At 38.5% G+C, this 17,231-nt stretch overlaps 1 long non-coding RNA gene across 1 annotated transcript in view; it reads right to left on the bottom strand.

Annotated features, from left to right (window-relative positions):
* The window catches only part of LOC149785506 (uncharacterized), a 43,282-nt gene extending 30,313 nt beyond the window's left edge, over window positions 1-12,969 (bottom strand). The window contains exon 1 of the long non-coding RNA XR_016413510.1: window positions 12,709-12,969. This is a non-coding gene — a long non-coding RNA (uncharacterized LOC149785506). The remainder of the gene's footprint in view (window positions 1-12,708) is intronic.
* Window positions 12,970-17,231: the final 4,262 nt, after the last annotated feature.

The following is a 17,231-nucleotide window of genomic DNA, read 5'->3' as shown; positions in this document are numbered from 1 at the left end:
ACATCTTGATTTAACGAGACAATCCGTCGTTGATATACACTTCCGAGCTCGTATAGCCCCGGGTGGTGTTAATTATAGAGCGGTTGCTGTCATTCTCAGCGATAAATCAATGCTGCTAGAAGGTGTTGGTGGACGAATGAGAATCGTTGATGCGCCAGTGGAAAACATGTAATTGAAAGCACAAAACGCGTTTACAATAAATGTCGTATAGTGTCGTCAGTGTAGAGTTGACTGATGGTCAAGTCAAGAAATTACGATCAAAGTCGGCTAAACAATGCGGAACCACAATAACGCTGAAGCCGTCACAGATGGCAGGTGGTAATCATAAGATATCGTTGACGGCGCGTCAAATAAAACATTTCAATGATGCGATGAAGAATAAAAAGGGTGTTCAAATAGATTTTTCAGCCGCAGCAATTAAAAACATGGAAAAGACCGGTGGGATATTTCCGCTGTTAGCTGCGATTCCAGCGTTGATTGCCGCGGCCGCACCAGCAGTGGCTAAGGCGGCGGCGTTAGGAGCCGTTGGTACCGCGGCGGGGATGGCATTGAAGAAGGCAACCGGGAAAGGCTACAAAAAAAACGACCCGTGGCCGGAAAGGGTCTAAGACTACCGGGAACCCCGTATTCATGGTACTCGGGAAAGGGTCTAAGACTACCGGGAACCGTTTATTAACGCAGGAGTCAATGACTCCCATGTCTAATTTTGATTTAATAGACGCCGCAAACGCGCTAGCGATAAAAAACTTCAGAGGTGTTTTTATGAGGGATCAATTACCGGCGGCCCCAAGGAATACTGAAACAGGCATAATTAACCTCGATGGGTCCTCCGGAGCGGGAACTCATTGGGTTGCGTACGCGATTGATCCGCGTGCAATCGTCTATTTTGATTCATACGGGTTAGCCCCGCCGAAAGAGTTCATGCGGTATGTCCGGGCGTGTTCAGCCCGGGCGTGTTCAGCCCGGGTTTTTTATTCCACGCTGCCAACACAGCAATTGAGTGACCCACCGATATGTGGCCGTGAGGTATTGAACGTACTTGCGGCGATTTCATCATCGCGGAAACCACCTCATATGGTTGTAAACGAATACACTAGTGGGGTCGTAGAAGCTCAACGGATTTTAGAGAATAACATTTACAATAATAATGATTGATATCTGGGGGCGACCGGTTTCGGCGCTGAAAGAATCCACGGAAACGACCGCCGCCGACATAAAAAAACTAATTGAGGATGAAATCGCTGATATGTTGAATCTAACAAGTGTTGACCCGGGCGAAATAGTTGTATTTCAAGACCGCCAGGGTAAATTGAAATCCGGTAATGTGTCACTGAATGACGTTTTAATACGACAGCGTGATGCCGGCGAGGGCACTATCGCGTTGTATACCGTCGACGGACGACTCAAACCGGGTGAACATATATCAGCGGTGACGGATAGGGTAACATTAGTCCAGGACGGTTTTACAAGGTTAGATAGATCGGTGACCGAACTTGACGCGCAGGTGAAAAAATCTATCACCGATATACAGCTCACTACCGCTAGTTTTTTCGGGACCCCGACGGTAACCGAACCGAATCTTGCGGGGATAAAAACTACTATTTCGGAGTTTACAACGCTGTCGGGTCAATTTTACACGTTGCGAAAAAATTTTAACAGGGTCGATAACAACTTTGATAAATTCTTTGGTAAAAAAAATACCAAGCTGGATGAGATTACAACAACTATAAATGATATCACTGCGTATGGACAGGAAATAGTAACGCTCAAAACCGAGGTTGAAGCGAACAAAAAAAGTATAGACTCGCATGAACGGGAAATAAGAATAATCATTTTTGATACTAAAGTGAGCAAACAAAATATCGACGGGCACACACAGGAAATAAATACACTCATTACTAAGGTTACAGAGAACAAAAAAAGTATAGACGGGCATACACGGGAAATAGGAATAATCAAATTTATTGTTGAAGCGATTAAAGACGGACTACCGAGAGTAGAGGAGCAATTCAAAAAAATAAAAATCCCTCATGAGAACATCATCAACACAGTATACACAATTCGGCATGGATCATTCGATTGGACTCCTACACAGAATACAGTAGATATCACCGCAACTGTTAAGGGCATTTATCGATTGACATTGATTTCGGCGATGCAGTTTAGTATATTATCGTCGAGTTCATCCGGGTTTAACAATACAGTGTCAACAATCATTGACAAGGACACAATTGAACGGTTTGTGATTAAGGCCGTTGATAGCAGTCTATTTAGGACAAACATCACATGGTATGTGGAATTTGTAGCGGATCTAAGTAATTAAAAACACTAGCTCTTTTAAAATAAAAATGACCACCAAGGAAATTGAATCAGAGGTATCACCGACGTCACATCAATATCGATTCGATACCGCAAAAGAATTCTCCGCAAACTTGAAAACGCTTTCCGAACAATACCGTGCAAAAATAAAAAAATACCGCCGAAAAATAACCGCCATCGACGCGGTCGTGTACTCGGTGTCGGGTATAGTGGCCGGTACCGGCGTCGTTTTATCCACGGTGACCACGATAGCCCCGATCGCTGTTCCAATCGCTGTCTCCGCAATGACAACAGTTGCTGGAGTTGCCAACGCAATCACTAGGAAGATATCATCGTGTTTTCAGAAAAAACTCAACGAGTATACAGTAAAACATCAAATAGTATCCGACGCGTACTCGAAATTATCCGGGTTGATCTCGTTATCGATTGATAATTTGTTCGTATCCGATGTTGAATTCTCCACGATGGTCCAGTTGTATAGCTCCGCGATGTCAAAAATCGAGGATTTTCAACTGGAAGCCGGAACCACTTTAATGGACTCTGGTTGTTGAAATTAGACACTAAAGACAACGAATAATAATAATGTCGCTGAACCCCGAAGGGTTTCAATTACTTCAGCGGATCGCGGAGAATACCACTCCGGTACAAACAAATATGATATCAATAACGTCAACGAAACCCGAATTTAGTGTGAACTTCCCATCGCCGGTTCCAGTGAAGGAAATAGCGCTGGTAAAATTGCGAGTATATCACAGTTGGCCTAATATCCGAGCGGACGCATTTAACGGACAACAACCTAATAACTCGCTGGTTTTTGCATGGACAAATAAGCCCGATGGGACCCCAGACTGGAATGAGGTTACAATACCAACTGGGTCATACCAAATAGAACAAATCAATAAGGAATTTCAACGCAGGATAAAATCGATCACAGGAAAGGAATCAAAAATCGCTATTACGGTTCATGAACCGACGTTATCGTCGACGATTGAAATAAGCACACCGGGGTATATGGTTGATATTTATAACAGTTCAATAAGAACCATACTAGGATGGCCTAAGAATCCACCCGAGGACTTGCACACGAATGCGAAATCGTATCATGAAATTACCCCCCGGTATCTAGGTAATTTATCTACTATAAAAAGCACGTTATCACCCAGTTGGTTTTTATTTCAAGACAGGAATATCATGCAGTGGTATTTTCAGCATAAGAAAACTACTGAATCGGTCGCCATATTAACATTTATTTTAAGTGATATCACTGATATGTTTGCCGAGATTAATCATTATTACCAATTACAACTAGAACAGCTACGGGAAACAAAAGAACGAAAACACGTTGAGGTGTTAAATCAACTTATATCAGACATGGAATATATCAATGAACGAGTCGTTAAAATAATATCCGATAACAGCGATGGTAGTAAACAAAAATTCCTAACCGAGTATAATATCACAGAAGCCGATTTACCCGATTTCAGGTTTCCAGGATACAACGCGCCAGAACTAAGAAAGTCTCTTAATGATTTTCTCGGTCCATCAACTTATATCCTCAAACACGATAACGGAGATGGTGGTAGGCATATTGCCCCGTACAACGTAAATATCGCATCGGTGATAGCGATTAATCTAGTGTGTGATGTTATCGAAGGGAGTTACCAGGTGGATACCAAGCAATCAAATCAGGCTCAACAGGGGTACATCCTTTATTCATTTTCACCAACAGCCCCTCCGGGATTTTTAATCGTTGAGAGTCCTATTAATCCGGTCTATATGCGATGCCATGATCGGTTTTTAACGAGAATTAATTTTAAACTCACCGATCAGTCAAATAACCTAATCGATCTGCAAGAGGAGGAGTTAGTGATCACTCTGTTTGTAAGATCATTGTAAATAACCACTTAGCAGCAGAGGGGGCAATGACATCGACGCGGTCGTCGATGTGCTTACCGGACGCTGACGACGCTGGGGATCGGCGCGCAGGTGTTAATTAAACCAAATGACGTTTGGACGATCCCCCAACGACGACGTCGTTTTTTTTTTACCAGGCGCTGACGACACTAGATCGTTGAGTTGCAGAAAGTAATAATTAAGCAAAATAACGATTGGACAAAATGTCCGATTCGCCCCCTCTGCTGCTTATTTTCTTCGCACTGCTATATTTAGAACGGTTCTGTCAGTCGTTTCTTGTGTCCATCTGTTAATTAATCAATTCGCCGAACACTGTTTATCTGGTAACCTGAACGCAACTTACATCGACTGATTATGAAGGAATATCCATTTGTTTGTACGATGTTTTAAGACGACGAGACAAGATCAAGCTAGGTTTGTATCCCGGATGCACCTTCCGGAGAATTAAGAAGTGGTGAGTTGGGTGGCACAAAGGTCAGATTTTTTATATATAGCTAAAGCAGATTTTTCTTTTAACCTGAGCGGTATCGACACTTATTAGAGGCGAATAATCAGATCTGGTATGATTAGATGCATATCTGTCTTTCGAATTCTGCATAGAGCCCCGGGTAGATGGGGTTAATGTTTACATTTTCATGCGTAATATGGACTATTTCTTGTAACCTGAACTCCACGTAAACTTATTAAGAAAAAGCGCAGTAAAATCGGTTAAAATGTGAATCAGCTAACAATTTATATTTGGAAATTAATTAAAAAGAACGGTAAGTTTTCGGAATTTGAATTTGTAAGAATTCAAATATTTGATAATTTTTTTTTTTAGGATTTTACTTTTTTCCTCTTACTAGACTATTCGTTAGTATAGTATAAGAGAGAGAGAGAGAGAGAGAGAGAGAGAGAGAGTCGTTAGCAGCGGTGGAAGACAGTATATGGTAGGTTACTATGCAATCGTTTACTCTGTGGAAGGGGTCTTAAACTCAGACCACCCTTAGGGCCGAATGAGGGCATTTTCGATGGCCCAAGGGCCGCGAAACCTTGTTATCTCTCATGACGCCAATCATTTTGCGGGCCACAGTATACGGCCGCATGGGTGAGACCCCTGAACTATGGTATCGTGATATTCGGATTTTTCGTTACTTTTTCTGCATAGCGCCACCTTCCGGAAATGTTGGGATTGCTGGCGAGAAAATTATTCTAAAAATACACCCATGAATATCACCTTTTTAAAATAATGGCCGTACCCCAAGTTCTCAAATAGAATCTAGATCTTCTTAAAATCGGAAACAATGTAACAAATCGGTAACCAGTTTTTGTCGTCTGATAACGTCCAATGATGTTATGCAAGAATTAGGTGACATGATTAACGTATTTGTCAAGAACCAAGAGACTGAATATATGGTAGCAAATAATAGTCAAACTGTGAAGTATGGACGGTTGTTGTTTTCCGGTGGCTTTCGCAACTGACAGTTGTTGACTTTAAATTTTTGTTGTTCACTATTTATTACTTTTAATTAGAACACTGTGATTTTAACAAAAATAATTTGAGGTCTACATGTACTTTTATGCGCATGTTGGCGGTCGATTATTAGCGACAATCCCGGCGCTACTCTCCCCCGCTACAGGTGGTTACAAATGCATTTTATAATTCTCTTATACGTTTCGTTTGAACGGCATATGTGACAGAATGAGAACCATGGAAAAAACGTCCAATTTGTTATTTGATTTACACTTGTGTAACATATGCATTAATTTCCCGACATTAGGACAAGTATATTCCATCGTAAAAATATCTAGTTTTTCGGTATTGCCACGATATCAGAGTAACTTCCCTTGCTAAACATGGAATCGACATGGCGTCTCTTTATCGATCATTTCCAGCAGTCATCAGATTTAAGCTGGAAATTAGATGCATTCTAATACAGAGCAAAGAACAAGAAATAGACATATATAATATCTTAAAAGGTCAGTGTTTTTATTTACTTCGCAAACTTTAAGACCCACGATACCATAGACGTTCAGCAGAACTTATTTTTTTCCAATATCTAACCTTGAAAGAATACAGCATTTAACCCTGCAAATCAGTTATCGTGCATACAAGAAAAAAAATTCCTTTTGATAAATCCTAGATACAAGAAAGATAATTCCTTTGATAAATCCTAGAAACAACAAAGAAAACTCCTTTTATAAATCCTAGATACATCAAAGAATTGTTTCTTTTGGTAGTATTGCATAACCACACCCATAAATAAGCAATGTTTCTTACAAATTACATAACATGAACATATTTCTTTAGGACGAATGAAATGTTGCGAAACAAATTACATAACATGAACATATTTCTTTAGGACGAATGAAATGTTGCGAAACAAATTACATAACATGAACATATTTCTTTAGGACGAATGAAATGTTGCGAAACAAATTACATTCAGTGTGCTCACTCACAAAGCAAATTTTCGGAAACAAAAATTACGAACTGCACATTTCTAAATTGAACAGTATTTTCCACAAGGAAGAGAGGGCTAAGCCACGTAGAATGCAGTCCCACGCAATAACAATTGTGGATTTTAAACAAGAGGTGTGGTCTGCAATATGTTCTCACGCGTATTTACATCTCACTCCTAGCCCCATGATGGAGACAAGTCTATAGTTTAAAAAAGCAATCAACTCTTTCGATAACAAAGTGAGTAAAACAACTGGTTGATATATTCCGATAATGGCACTGCTTTGTACAAAGTTTCACGGCAGTAGACTGATAACTGGGGGAGAAGCATTCTGTCATTGTATTTAATCCAGCGATAAATCAAAATACACAATCTTTTTCGAACAAATTAGCAAGCTCCAATATTCTCTACCATGCACGTCATTAGATAATGACTATGATATTACCAAGGTTCAGAGCGATTAATGACTGGAGAACAAGATGCGTTCACAGCATTATGTTTGACAGTGCAATCAGCAGCAGACCAACAACAATTTATCGATATGCGCAGCTCAGATGATGACAGTAATGTGTACCAAATTTCATAACGATCTTTTCAAAACGATGAGACGAATTGCTTGCATAATTGTTGTCATCTGTCCCCATCTCCAAGTCAAAACGAGCAATAATTACAGGCAATAAAAATCACACTAACACGGTGATTTATCAGTACGCATATCTTCAGACGATGACCATAGTACTTCACATAGTTCTTTAGATGATAGTATTTTAGGTCAGAGGCTTCCAACCTTTGCGGTTGGGGGCCATAATAGTTAAATGCTTAAAGTCGCGAGCCGCATGAGCAATAACAATTCCTTATCACTAACTAGGTATATTAATTACAATGCGTATTTTGACAAGGAGTGTCTACATGGCTGCGGGCCGCACAATTTGAAGGACAGGGCCACCTGCTTTAGATCATGGCCACAGTTACTTAGATGATGATTATTATACTTCTGATGATGATCATAGTTCTTTAGATAATACCTCAGATGATTGTCACGAGACTTCTACGGTATTATTTCTCATACCGGAGAAGGTAGACAATTAAAATTTCAATAGCTCCAAGCCCCCAGTCAGCAATGCCGAGGGTCTAGGTGTATACATATTTCAAGGTGAAAGGTATAACAATTTAATAAAATATATCAAATGTATTCAAAAATTTCATCGACAAAGTTCTCAATCGTAATTTCCTCGTACAAATACAGTCAATGACCTATTCACAGCTGCCAATTACTACTGCATCATATGAAATGAAAGGTCTTAAGTGAGAGTGTTTCCTTTCAGTGTTGTCTCTGTTACTCATCTGTCAATCACTGTTTGCCTCTTGTTTATCTCTGGTACATCCGGTACCTTTGACTACGCGCTCTTCTGGCATGTCCGGATCCACCCTTCTGACCCTTCCGGTACTCTCTATTACGTGCTCCTTCCGGTTCTGAGCCTCCAAACATATGCTGACGTCACAATAACACCTACCACGTGCTTTCCGCCTCTCTTAGCTTGCCTCAGATCCTTGGATGTCGACACTAACATCCACCCGGAAAGCTTCCTCAAGAAGCCTTTGTTCGCGCATACAAACTTATAATTCCTTCCCGCCATATAACGCACAACTCGGAGTACAGTCTAATGCATCTCAACTTCTCTATGATCCATCCCTTTCGAAGTTCACAGATCTGCTAATTAAAGATTGGATTTAGTCCGAACATAAGCGGTTTCTTATTCAGACTCCGCCCAAGATTTGAATCTCTCAGTTTTGATTGGATTCGATCTGGTCTCTTTGAAAACAGTCATGGGGTAATTTATCACTTACTTGGTTCTTTCAGGTTTCCGGTCCTCCAAAGCCCGAGATTGCTTTCATGCCGTTCGTGACATCACTGACTGATTTCATAACAAGCATAGGAGTCTGATGGGAGAATTCACTTTGAAATTTACCCCGGACGGGTCGTTGCGTAATGGTTAAAAAACAGACAGGCAGTTTCTTTGTTTCCAAAAGCGTGTCTATAGTAGTACTATTGCATAATACGTACTGACATTGTCCAAGGTGCTCTTAACTACGAATTAACTATAAGAAGCTGTGTGTATACATGAAGCATGAAGCATTAGCGAATTTTCCCACAACGTGACAATTATCGTACTTTTTTAGATATTGATCATAGTTTTTTAGAAGATGATTATACTGTTTTAGATCATGATTATAGTTCTTCAGATGATGGTCATATGATAGTCATAGTTCTTCAGATGATGGTCATATGATAATCATAGTTCTTCAGATGATAGTCATATGATAATCATAGTTCTTCAGATGATAGTCATATGATAGTCATAGTTCTTCAGATGATAGTCATATGATAGTCATAGTTCTTCAGATGATAGTCATATGATAGTCATAGTTCTTCAGATGATAGTCATATGATGATCATAGTTCTTCAGATGATAGTCATATGATAGTCATAGTACTTCAGATGATAGTCATATGATAGTCATAGTTCTTCAGATGATGGTCATATGATAATCATAATTCTTCAGATGATAGTCATATGATAATCATAGTTCTTCAGATGATAGTCATATGATAGTCATAGTACTTCAGATGATAGTCATATGATAGTCATAGTTCTTTAGATGATAGTCATATGATGATCATAGTTCTTCTGATGATGGTCATATGATAGTCATAGTTCTTCAGATGATGGCCATATGATAGTCATAGTTCTTCCGATGATGGTCATATGATAGTCATTGTTCTTCAGATGATGGTCATATGAGAATCATAGTTCTTCAGATGATGGCCATATGATAGTCATAGTTCTTCCGATGATGGTCATATGATAGTCATTGTTCTTCAGATGATGGTCATATGAGAATCATAGTTCTTCAGATGATGGTCATATGATAGTCATAGTTCTTCCGATGATGGTCATATGATAGTCATTGTTCTTCAGATGATGGTGATATGAGAATCATAGTTCTTCAGATGATGGTCATATGATAATCATAGTTCTTCAGATGATAGTCATATGATAGTCATAGTTCTTCAGATGATAGTCATATGATAGTCATAGTTCTTCAGATGATAGTCATATGATGATCATAGTCCTTCAGATGATGATCATAGTACTTCAGATGATGATCACAGAACATCAGATGAGGATCATCGCTCTTCAGATGATAACCACATTACTTCAGATGAGGAAAACGGTTCTTTAGATGCTGATCATAGTTCTTCAGATGATGATTACAACACGTCAGATGATGATCACAGTATATCAGATGATGATCATAGTTCTGCAGATGATGATCACAGTATGTCAGATAATGATCGCAGTATATCAGATAATGATCATAGTTATTAAGATGATGATCATAGTTCTTCAGATGATGATTATAGTTCTTCAGACGATTATCACAGTACTTCAGATGAGGAAAACGGTTCTTTAGATGATGATCATAGTTCTTCAGATAATGATTACAGCATGTCAGATGATGATCACATTATGTCAGATGATGATCGCAGTATATCAGATAATGATCATAATTCTTTAGATGATTTACACAGTACTTCAGATGACGATCATAGTACTTCAGATTATGATCATAATCCGTTCCTAGTTTCATAGTGAATCATAAAAAATGAGACTAGCTGCATTCACGAGATTCTGTCACCAGTACTCTCGGCGACAATTCATAAAGAACAATAATATGCGCATCTCTGTATGATGATCATAACATGATCATAACGTTCCCCAATTTTCGTGGTGATCAATTGAAAACATAGGTTAGATGTGTTACAAAATCATTCATAGACTGTATTCAGCCGCAAGGAAAAGATAAACAATGCAGACGATGACCTAAATATCCGACACATTTCATGACAAACCAAGAAGACCTGTGGTATTTGTTTCGTTCACAAGTTTACAAGACTCACGGAAGGTCGCGATCATTACTATATACCCTTGTTTCTGCATTACAACCAATGAAACGACGTATTATTTTATTTAGGTTATTGTTTATTTAGGTGAATCAAACAAAGACAATAATATTCAATTTCCATCAGGTATTTTTCTGCCATTTCCAAGTTGGAGCATAGAGCCCTTGGAATTGTGAAATTTGTCTCTATACCATCGTCGCAAGCCATAGGCGATAATCTACTGCGTTCCGTTTTTCACCAGTGCATGCATGCAATAAGATTTCATCGTTTCTCATTAACATGTATACAACCTGCTAAATCCATCGCTGAGAGCGTGGGTATAATTTTCTCATAATTTTGACCCTCCCCCCATGGCCTTTCACTGTGCTGTATGAGCAAATCAAAGTTTCTCGTCCAAACACGGACGTTTGTCAATCGATTAAAAAGCGATTTCATTGACGTGTATAACGATGTGAGTTATTGGTGACGTTTATTTTTCTTCCTTGTCTCGAGTTGTCACAGGTAATAAATGTGAAAGCGAAGTTTCGCCCAAGGTTTGTGATGCTCTTATTTGACAAAGAAAAGAAAGAGAAAGAAGACTGCATGTGTTTAGTGTGATTTACTTTGATTTATCAGAGTTCTGATTCCATTTTAATTTCAGAAATATAATCGTGATTTTTGGTATATGGCGGACCCCCTCCCCCGCCTTCAATGTGTGTGTGTGTGTGTGTGTGTGTGATTAGGATTTTTAACGTAGCTTTAACAGTTTTTTCAGTCATATCGCTACGATGTCTGCAGTGTGGCAATTTATAGTGATGTCTAGCACTGGGGCATCATGCCGCAGACATGTAGCATGATGTCCCAACATGTAGCATGATGTCCCACCCAGTCACATTATCCTGACACCAGGCCGACCAGTCCTAACACTAACATCTTAATGCTGAGCGCCAAGGGTTCGAACCCACGACCTCCCGCTTACGAGGCGGACGCTCTAACCACTCGGCCACCGCAGCTGTTGTAATTTTTCCAGTAAAATAACCACGATGAATAATGACTTTTCATTTTTATTAATTCTTTATCATTCATCACTTAGAAATGCAAGAAGGAATACAAATTTATTTAATAAAGGTGTTTTAGCACCAGGAGGGAGTGAACCGAGTAAAAATAAGTGAGGCGACTTTATTTTTGCGATGGGTCCCCATTTATGCTCTGTTTCAGAATCTGAGGCTAAAAAAAAGCTATTATTAGCCAAGTAGTGTTGACTCATTAGACTATCCAAAGGGCACTCCGAGGCTTGTATGAGAGACACACCTCCCCCCACCCCAAAAAAAAATACGTGACCGTTTTTATGTGGGGTATAGTAGTGGACAGACACCCCCCCCCCAAAAAAAAAATGGCGACTGACAAGTCTTTTTCCATCAGTAAAACCTCCGTGTGGAATCAACCGCTTTTCTGAAAAAGAGACCACCAAAATAAATCCTCGCGAACGAACCAAATTTATACGAGCCACGAGACTCACAGGTCCACGATACTATAATCTGACACTAAAACAAATAGAAAAAGAAAGTGCTTGTTGAATCTTAGGTAATTGTTATATTTTTCTTTTTCTGTTGTAATTATTATATTTTTCTTTTTACAATTGTAATTGTTGAATTGCTAAGTGGGAAACGAAATTTTAGAGGTTCAGAGGTTTTAGTTTGTTAATTTGTAATCAAGCACACACACACACACACACACACACACACTTATTGGCGTTAGGAGGGGGCTCAGATAAGTGCACCTGGGTTAGTTTTATAAGTTTATTATTACCCATTCAGCAATATTTCGTCTTTTTTCATTGTATCGCGGGTACCCCCCTATAATAGCATCTGTCGCTGACGCTTACAATATACCATTGGACTCTTACAAATATACACCTGAAATTAAATATATAAAATTATCAATCCTTATTAAACAGGCAGACATACATTAAACGTGAACGTATAGTTTATTTATCAAGTATTCTAGTATTTAGAAATTTATGTTAGTGTAACAGGTAGAGACTTCTCTAACGAGTGTGCTGTGAAATATACAATTATCGAGTTTTTACCTTGTAAATCGGGGCCCCGAGTGGCTGAGTGGTCTAAAGCGCTCTCCGTTACGGATCACTGCCATCTCACCTCTGTCTGCGTGGGTTCGAGTCTCGGAATTCAGCCAGTGTGAGAAAGCTTGCCAGTAGCTTCTCTTGGGTCAGTGGTTCTTTCCGCGGTTTTCCCGGGTTCTTCCTCCACCATTAATACTGGCCGCCGTGTATAGACTTTTGTGTGCTGAAAAATGGCATTAAACCCTACAACAACAACAACAACCTTGTAAATCCAGGCGAGTTATTAATAGCGCATAGGTATATTTAGCACAGTCACCCACGTGATGTGGGCATGGCTTAATTTTGAGTAGAATTGAGATCCCGGCAATTCGCCGTGTTCGAGAAAAATTTGTTATATTGAACCACTAATTAGTATGATATTTATTGTGTGACGTAGGTAAATTTTATTTTTTGGTTAAGCAGAGCTGAGTTATATGTGCCATTTGCGACAAGCTGCACTGAATTTGTATGAGTATGAACAAATTTTCAAGCAGGTCAGATATATCTCCAGTTTCAAGATTAGTTGATCTAATTGGTCGTGGTGGTGTTTTGTTGTTGTTGTTATTTTTGCCTGTTTTCCATGTATTGTGTTTTCTCTCTGTGTGATTGCTTGAAGATTTCAAGGCGGTTATCGGTTCGATTTGAATTTGTGTGGTCAATGACAAAACCGTCATTATGGACCATTGAAGTCCCATAAATAAATCGGTAGGTGAGATATATTTTTTCCTTGGAAACGCCAGGTGTTCTGATACCGATCATCATGTAGCCCATGTTACTGACATATCAAATTGGTTTCTTCTTCCTGCCGTTTCTGATGACACCACCTCGGTCAGCTTCATATTTATCATAGATATGATGACATCTAAATTCATCAAGATCAATCCCTTTCTCAATTTGTTCCATTTATATAATTTTCTCTTCTTCTAATATAACATTATTTTTTTCAGCAGAGGAATACTTCTCGAGATAATCTTTTGCGTTTTTTACTTTAAGGTCATCAGAAGCATTTTTATTGTTCGTAATATCGCTTAAACGTACGATATTTTCTTCCGCCACAAGAAACACATAAATGGATCTTTCACTTGACCCCCACCCCACATTTCCGACATGGCTGTGGTTCAGTACTGCCATGGCGAACACTGGCCATGTGATATCCACAGTAGTCTCCGCGACTATTTTATTTACAAGGTGTAACTGATCCGATCATGACCCATTGACAACTATTTTTCGCCTGATGCATATTATATTATTGGATAAAGTCCAATTGGAGTTAACAAAAACGGTTCCTAATTATATAGACGACTAATGCTACTGTTGCAAAACAACAGCAAGAACAGTATTTTAGTCTAACCGGGATAAAATCAGCTCTTCCAAGGTCAAAAACTGCACAATAAAAATTACTAAACGGGATAAAATCGTTATTAACCGCGAGTGAAATTGAAAGATTAACAAAAAAAACAAAAAAAAACAAAAAAAAAACAGAGAAGAGTAGAGATAAGTTTTTTGAACGAGAACGAAATAGATTATCGGAGATTGAACCACAACACAATACTAAATTTGATCTAGATAGAATAACCAGAGATAAGAAACAATTACAATTTGAGTTACAGTTGTATGATTTTATCAAAATGGTGAAGAACGTTTAAAATTGATGGTGATGGAACATTTATCGATCCGACCATGAACGATAAGACGGCGGCTACTGTTATTAACAATATTACTGATGACAGCAATTATATATTCAGAATAAAATTTATTGTTGAACACGTGAACGAAGATGGTCGGACTTGGATTATTCGTGATAAACTCGACTCTGTTAAGGAATCACAGCGACAAAAACATTGTCGTCATAATAGATAAAAAGTTTAAGCCAGGTATTTTCACAGGAATCGAAAAACCATACTGTAATAACGAATATACTGGGGCAGCTGTTGTTTGCGCAATCTATCGGTTAAATGAACCATACGTAGCTGTTCTTGCTCCGATGAAAACAGGTTCGCTAAAATTGTGTGACTCAACGTATGAGATAACATTTTATAAACTAAAACGCGTGAATGTACTTACAGAATCACTAATTTAAAAAATACAATGGAAAAACGGAGTTAAGATAGACGATGTGGTTGTTTTATAAAAAAAATTCTTAAAGATTCCAATAGTTGTAAAAACAATAATCAATGAGATTTTATACAATTCTGGTAAATGCTATATTAAGGGTGATCCGATAATTGTATCTGATCATAATTCACATGCGTAGACCGACTCCGTGACAACATTTCCAAGGAAGAGAATAATACGATTTTATGACGGCGATATCTGCGAAGAAATCCAAAACTTAAGTAAGCCTGACCCTGTATCGGTCTGGCTATTTCACGGAGGTTACTCTGAGTCGGATGAATCAACATTTGAACAGTTTATTCTGCCATCTGGCGTTCTTTATCGGAAGGAATCACACCAACGTGCGATGAAACCGATTGCGGTAAAATATGACGGCGACAACTATAATTTACTCGTTAACTGTTATACAGCGTCGTCCATTGTGGCTATACAAACAAAATAAATGGCGTCCAACTCCAAAATAATTTTGAACCCGTGACAAACTTTTTAAATATATCAAAGTGTAAGGAAATCAAAGAGGTTGTACTATTTAAGTTCTCTAAACACAGTCCGTGAATACAAATTATTGGGCTTTTATACAACAAACTTTGGCACAGGAGGTCAAAAACTCTACAATAACCACTTGAAGAAAGAAAAACTATAATGAGCCACTTGAAACAAAATTAGCTATCTTCAATTATCCTAACAAAATTTAATTATTTAAGACCCGGTCTACAAACAAACCCTTACGCCACCAAATCTTCATCAGCATATATTTGCCTCGTGAGTACGGTTTGTCGGAATTTACAATTGGATAAGTTCTTCATCATATTTGTCCTGTTATACCAAAACGCAGACCTATGCAATTGTATCTGACGAACAGAGCGTGTTTACTTTCATGGATATCAGTTTTTGTGGCCTTATTAATCTAAAACAAAACAAAAAATTCGAAAGTTTTTAGAGTAACATATTTGCTTTGGCTGTGTCCACTAAGACAACTTTCACTATTACATGAGAAAGCCTCAAAGAGAAAGCCTGAAGCTTTGAATTCTTTCCTGTCTGGTTCAGAGAGCATTTAGGGATGCATTAGGTCTATTGAATTCTTACTTTTATATGATGAATCATCAACTGAACAGAGGTCACCATAGACAGAAGCAGCTTTTATGCACAGATATTATCGCGGCATCGTGTCAGTCAATCATTACAGGAAACTTGGTTAGGTCCAAGTAGACAGAACGTCATTTCGAAACCATAAATATTCTCCACTTCCTCTTATCAGGATAAAGGAACAGCTTTCATCTGCTATTGTTGGTTTCAACGGTATTTTAACATATTATTTACTATATCATGGCAAGGAAAGGGGCCATCCATTTAGTATGTACGCAAGCGTATGCATTTGGGTTTCCCTCCTCCCCCTTCATGCGTACGTACTAAATGGAAAGCCCCTTAAATGGGAATTCAATGCCCATCGAAAGGACACATCTAGGTTGCTGAACCCGCAAGCCTTGGATAACGAGTCCGACTTTTAACCAGCTGAGCTACCGCGGCTCCCTCAAGGAGCAGCGGCTAGGATAATTACTTTTGAAGTGAGGTCTTCCTGGATTTCGACCCCACTTAAGGAAAAAATGCGACAAAAGAAGACTTAATTTTGCCAGTTGGCAATAAATATCTTTGTGTGTGTGTGATTTTGATTTTGAACGTAGCTTTAACAATTTTTCAGTCATATCCTTACGATGTCTACAGCGTGACAGTTTACAGTTATCTTTTGCACTGGGACATCATGCCGTAGACAAGGAACTTTCAGTATTACGAATTAAATGCCAAATAATCCTATAATTACAGACACGAGTCCTAATAATTAAAGGTCTGAATAAACTTGAGTGGAAATCTAAATTAAATCCAACACTGAAGGTGTTGATGTGCCAGTGATGGTCCTATAATACTCGTGTACTAACAATCTTTTGTTGGATCACAACAAACAATCCAAGAATTAAATCCTTATTTGAAATTTCAGTATAAATTCTAGCCTAAATGAATTGCTGGACTAAATATAATACAGCTGATTCTGCCAGGATCTTCAAGCACGAATTGATAATTTTTAGTAACAAGATTATTTAGTCTTCTACCTGACCTCAGGTCACAATTAACATTTTCTCAAACAAATTACTTAATGGAAAATAATCTTCTCGAGGATTCAAAATGTGTACAATATAAATCTTAGTTATAATTCGAAATATGTTTATAAAATTTTTGCATGAACTGTGTAGTAAACAACAGGTAGAGCCGGCAATTCATAGGGAATTTCCAAAGTTCAAGACTCAGATTGAAATAAACATGTTTACTACAAAACCAAAATCAATCACTTAAGGTCACGTAGATAATGAACTTGATTTTGG

Source organism: Sinohyriopsis cumingii, chromosome 13 (genome assembly GCF_028554795.1).
Source record: "Sinohyriopsis cumingii isolate HCF-2022 chromosome 13, ASM2855479v2, whole genome shotgun sequence".
NCBI lineage: Eukaryota > Metazoa > Mollusca > Bivalvia > Unionida > Unionidae > Sinohyriopsis > Sinohyriopsis cumingii.
This window is presented reverse-complemented; position numbering and strand designations above follow the sequence as displayed.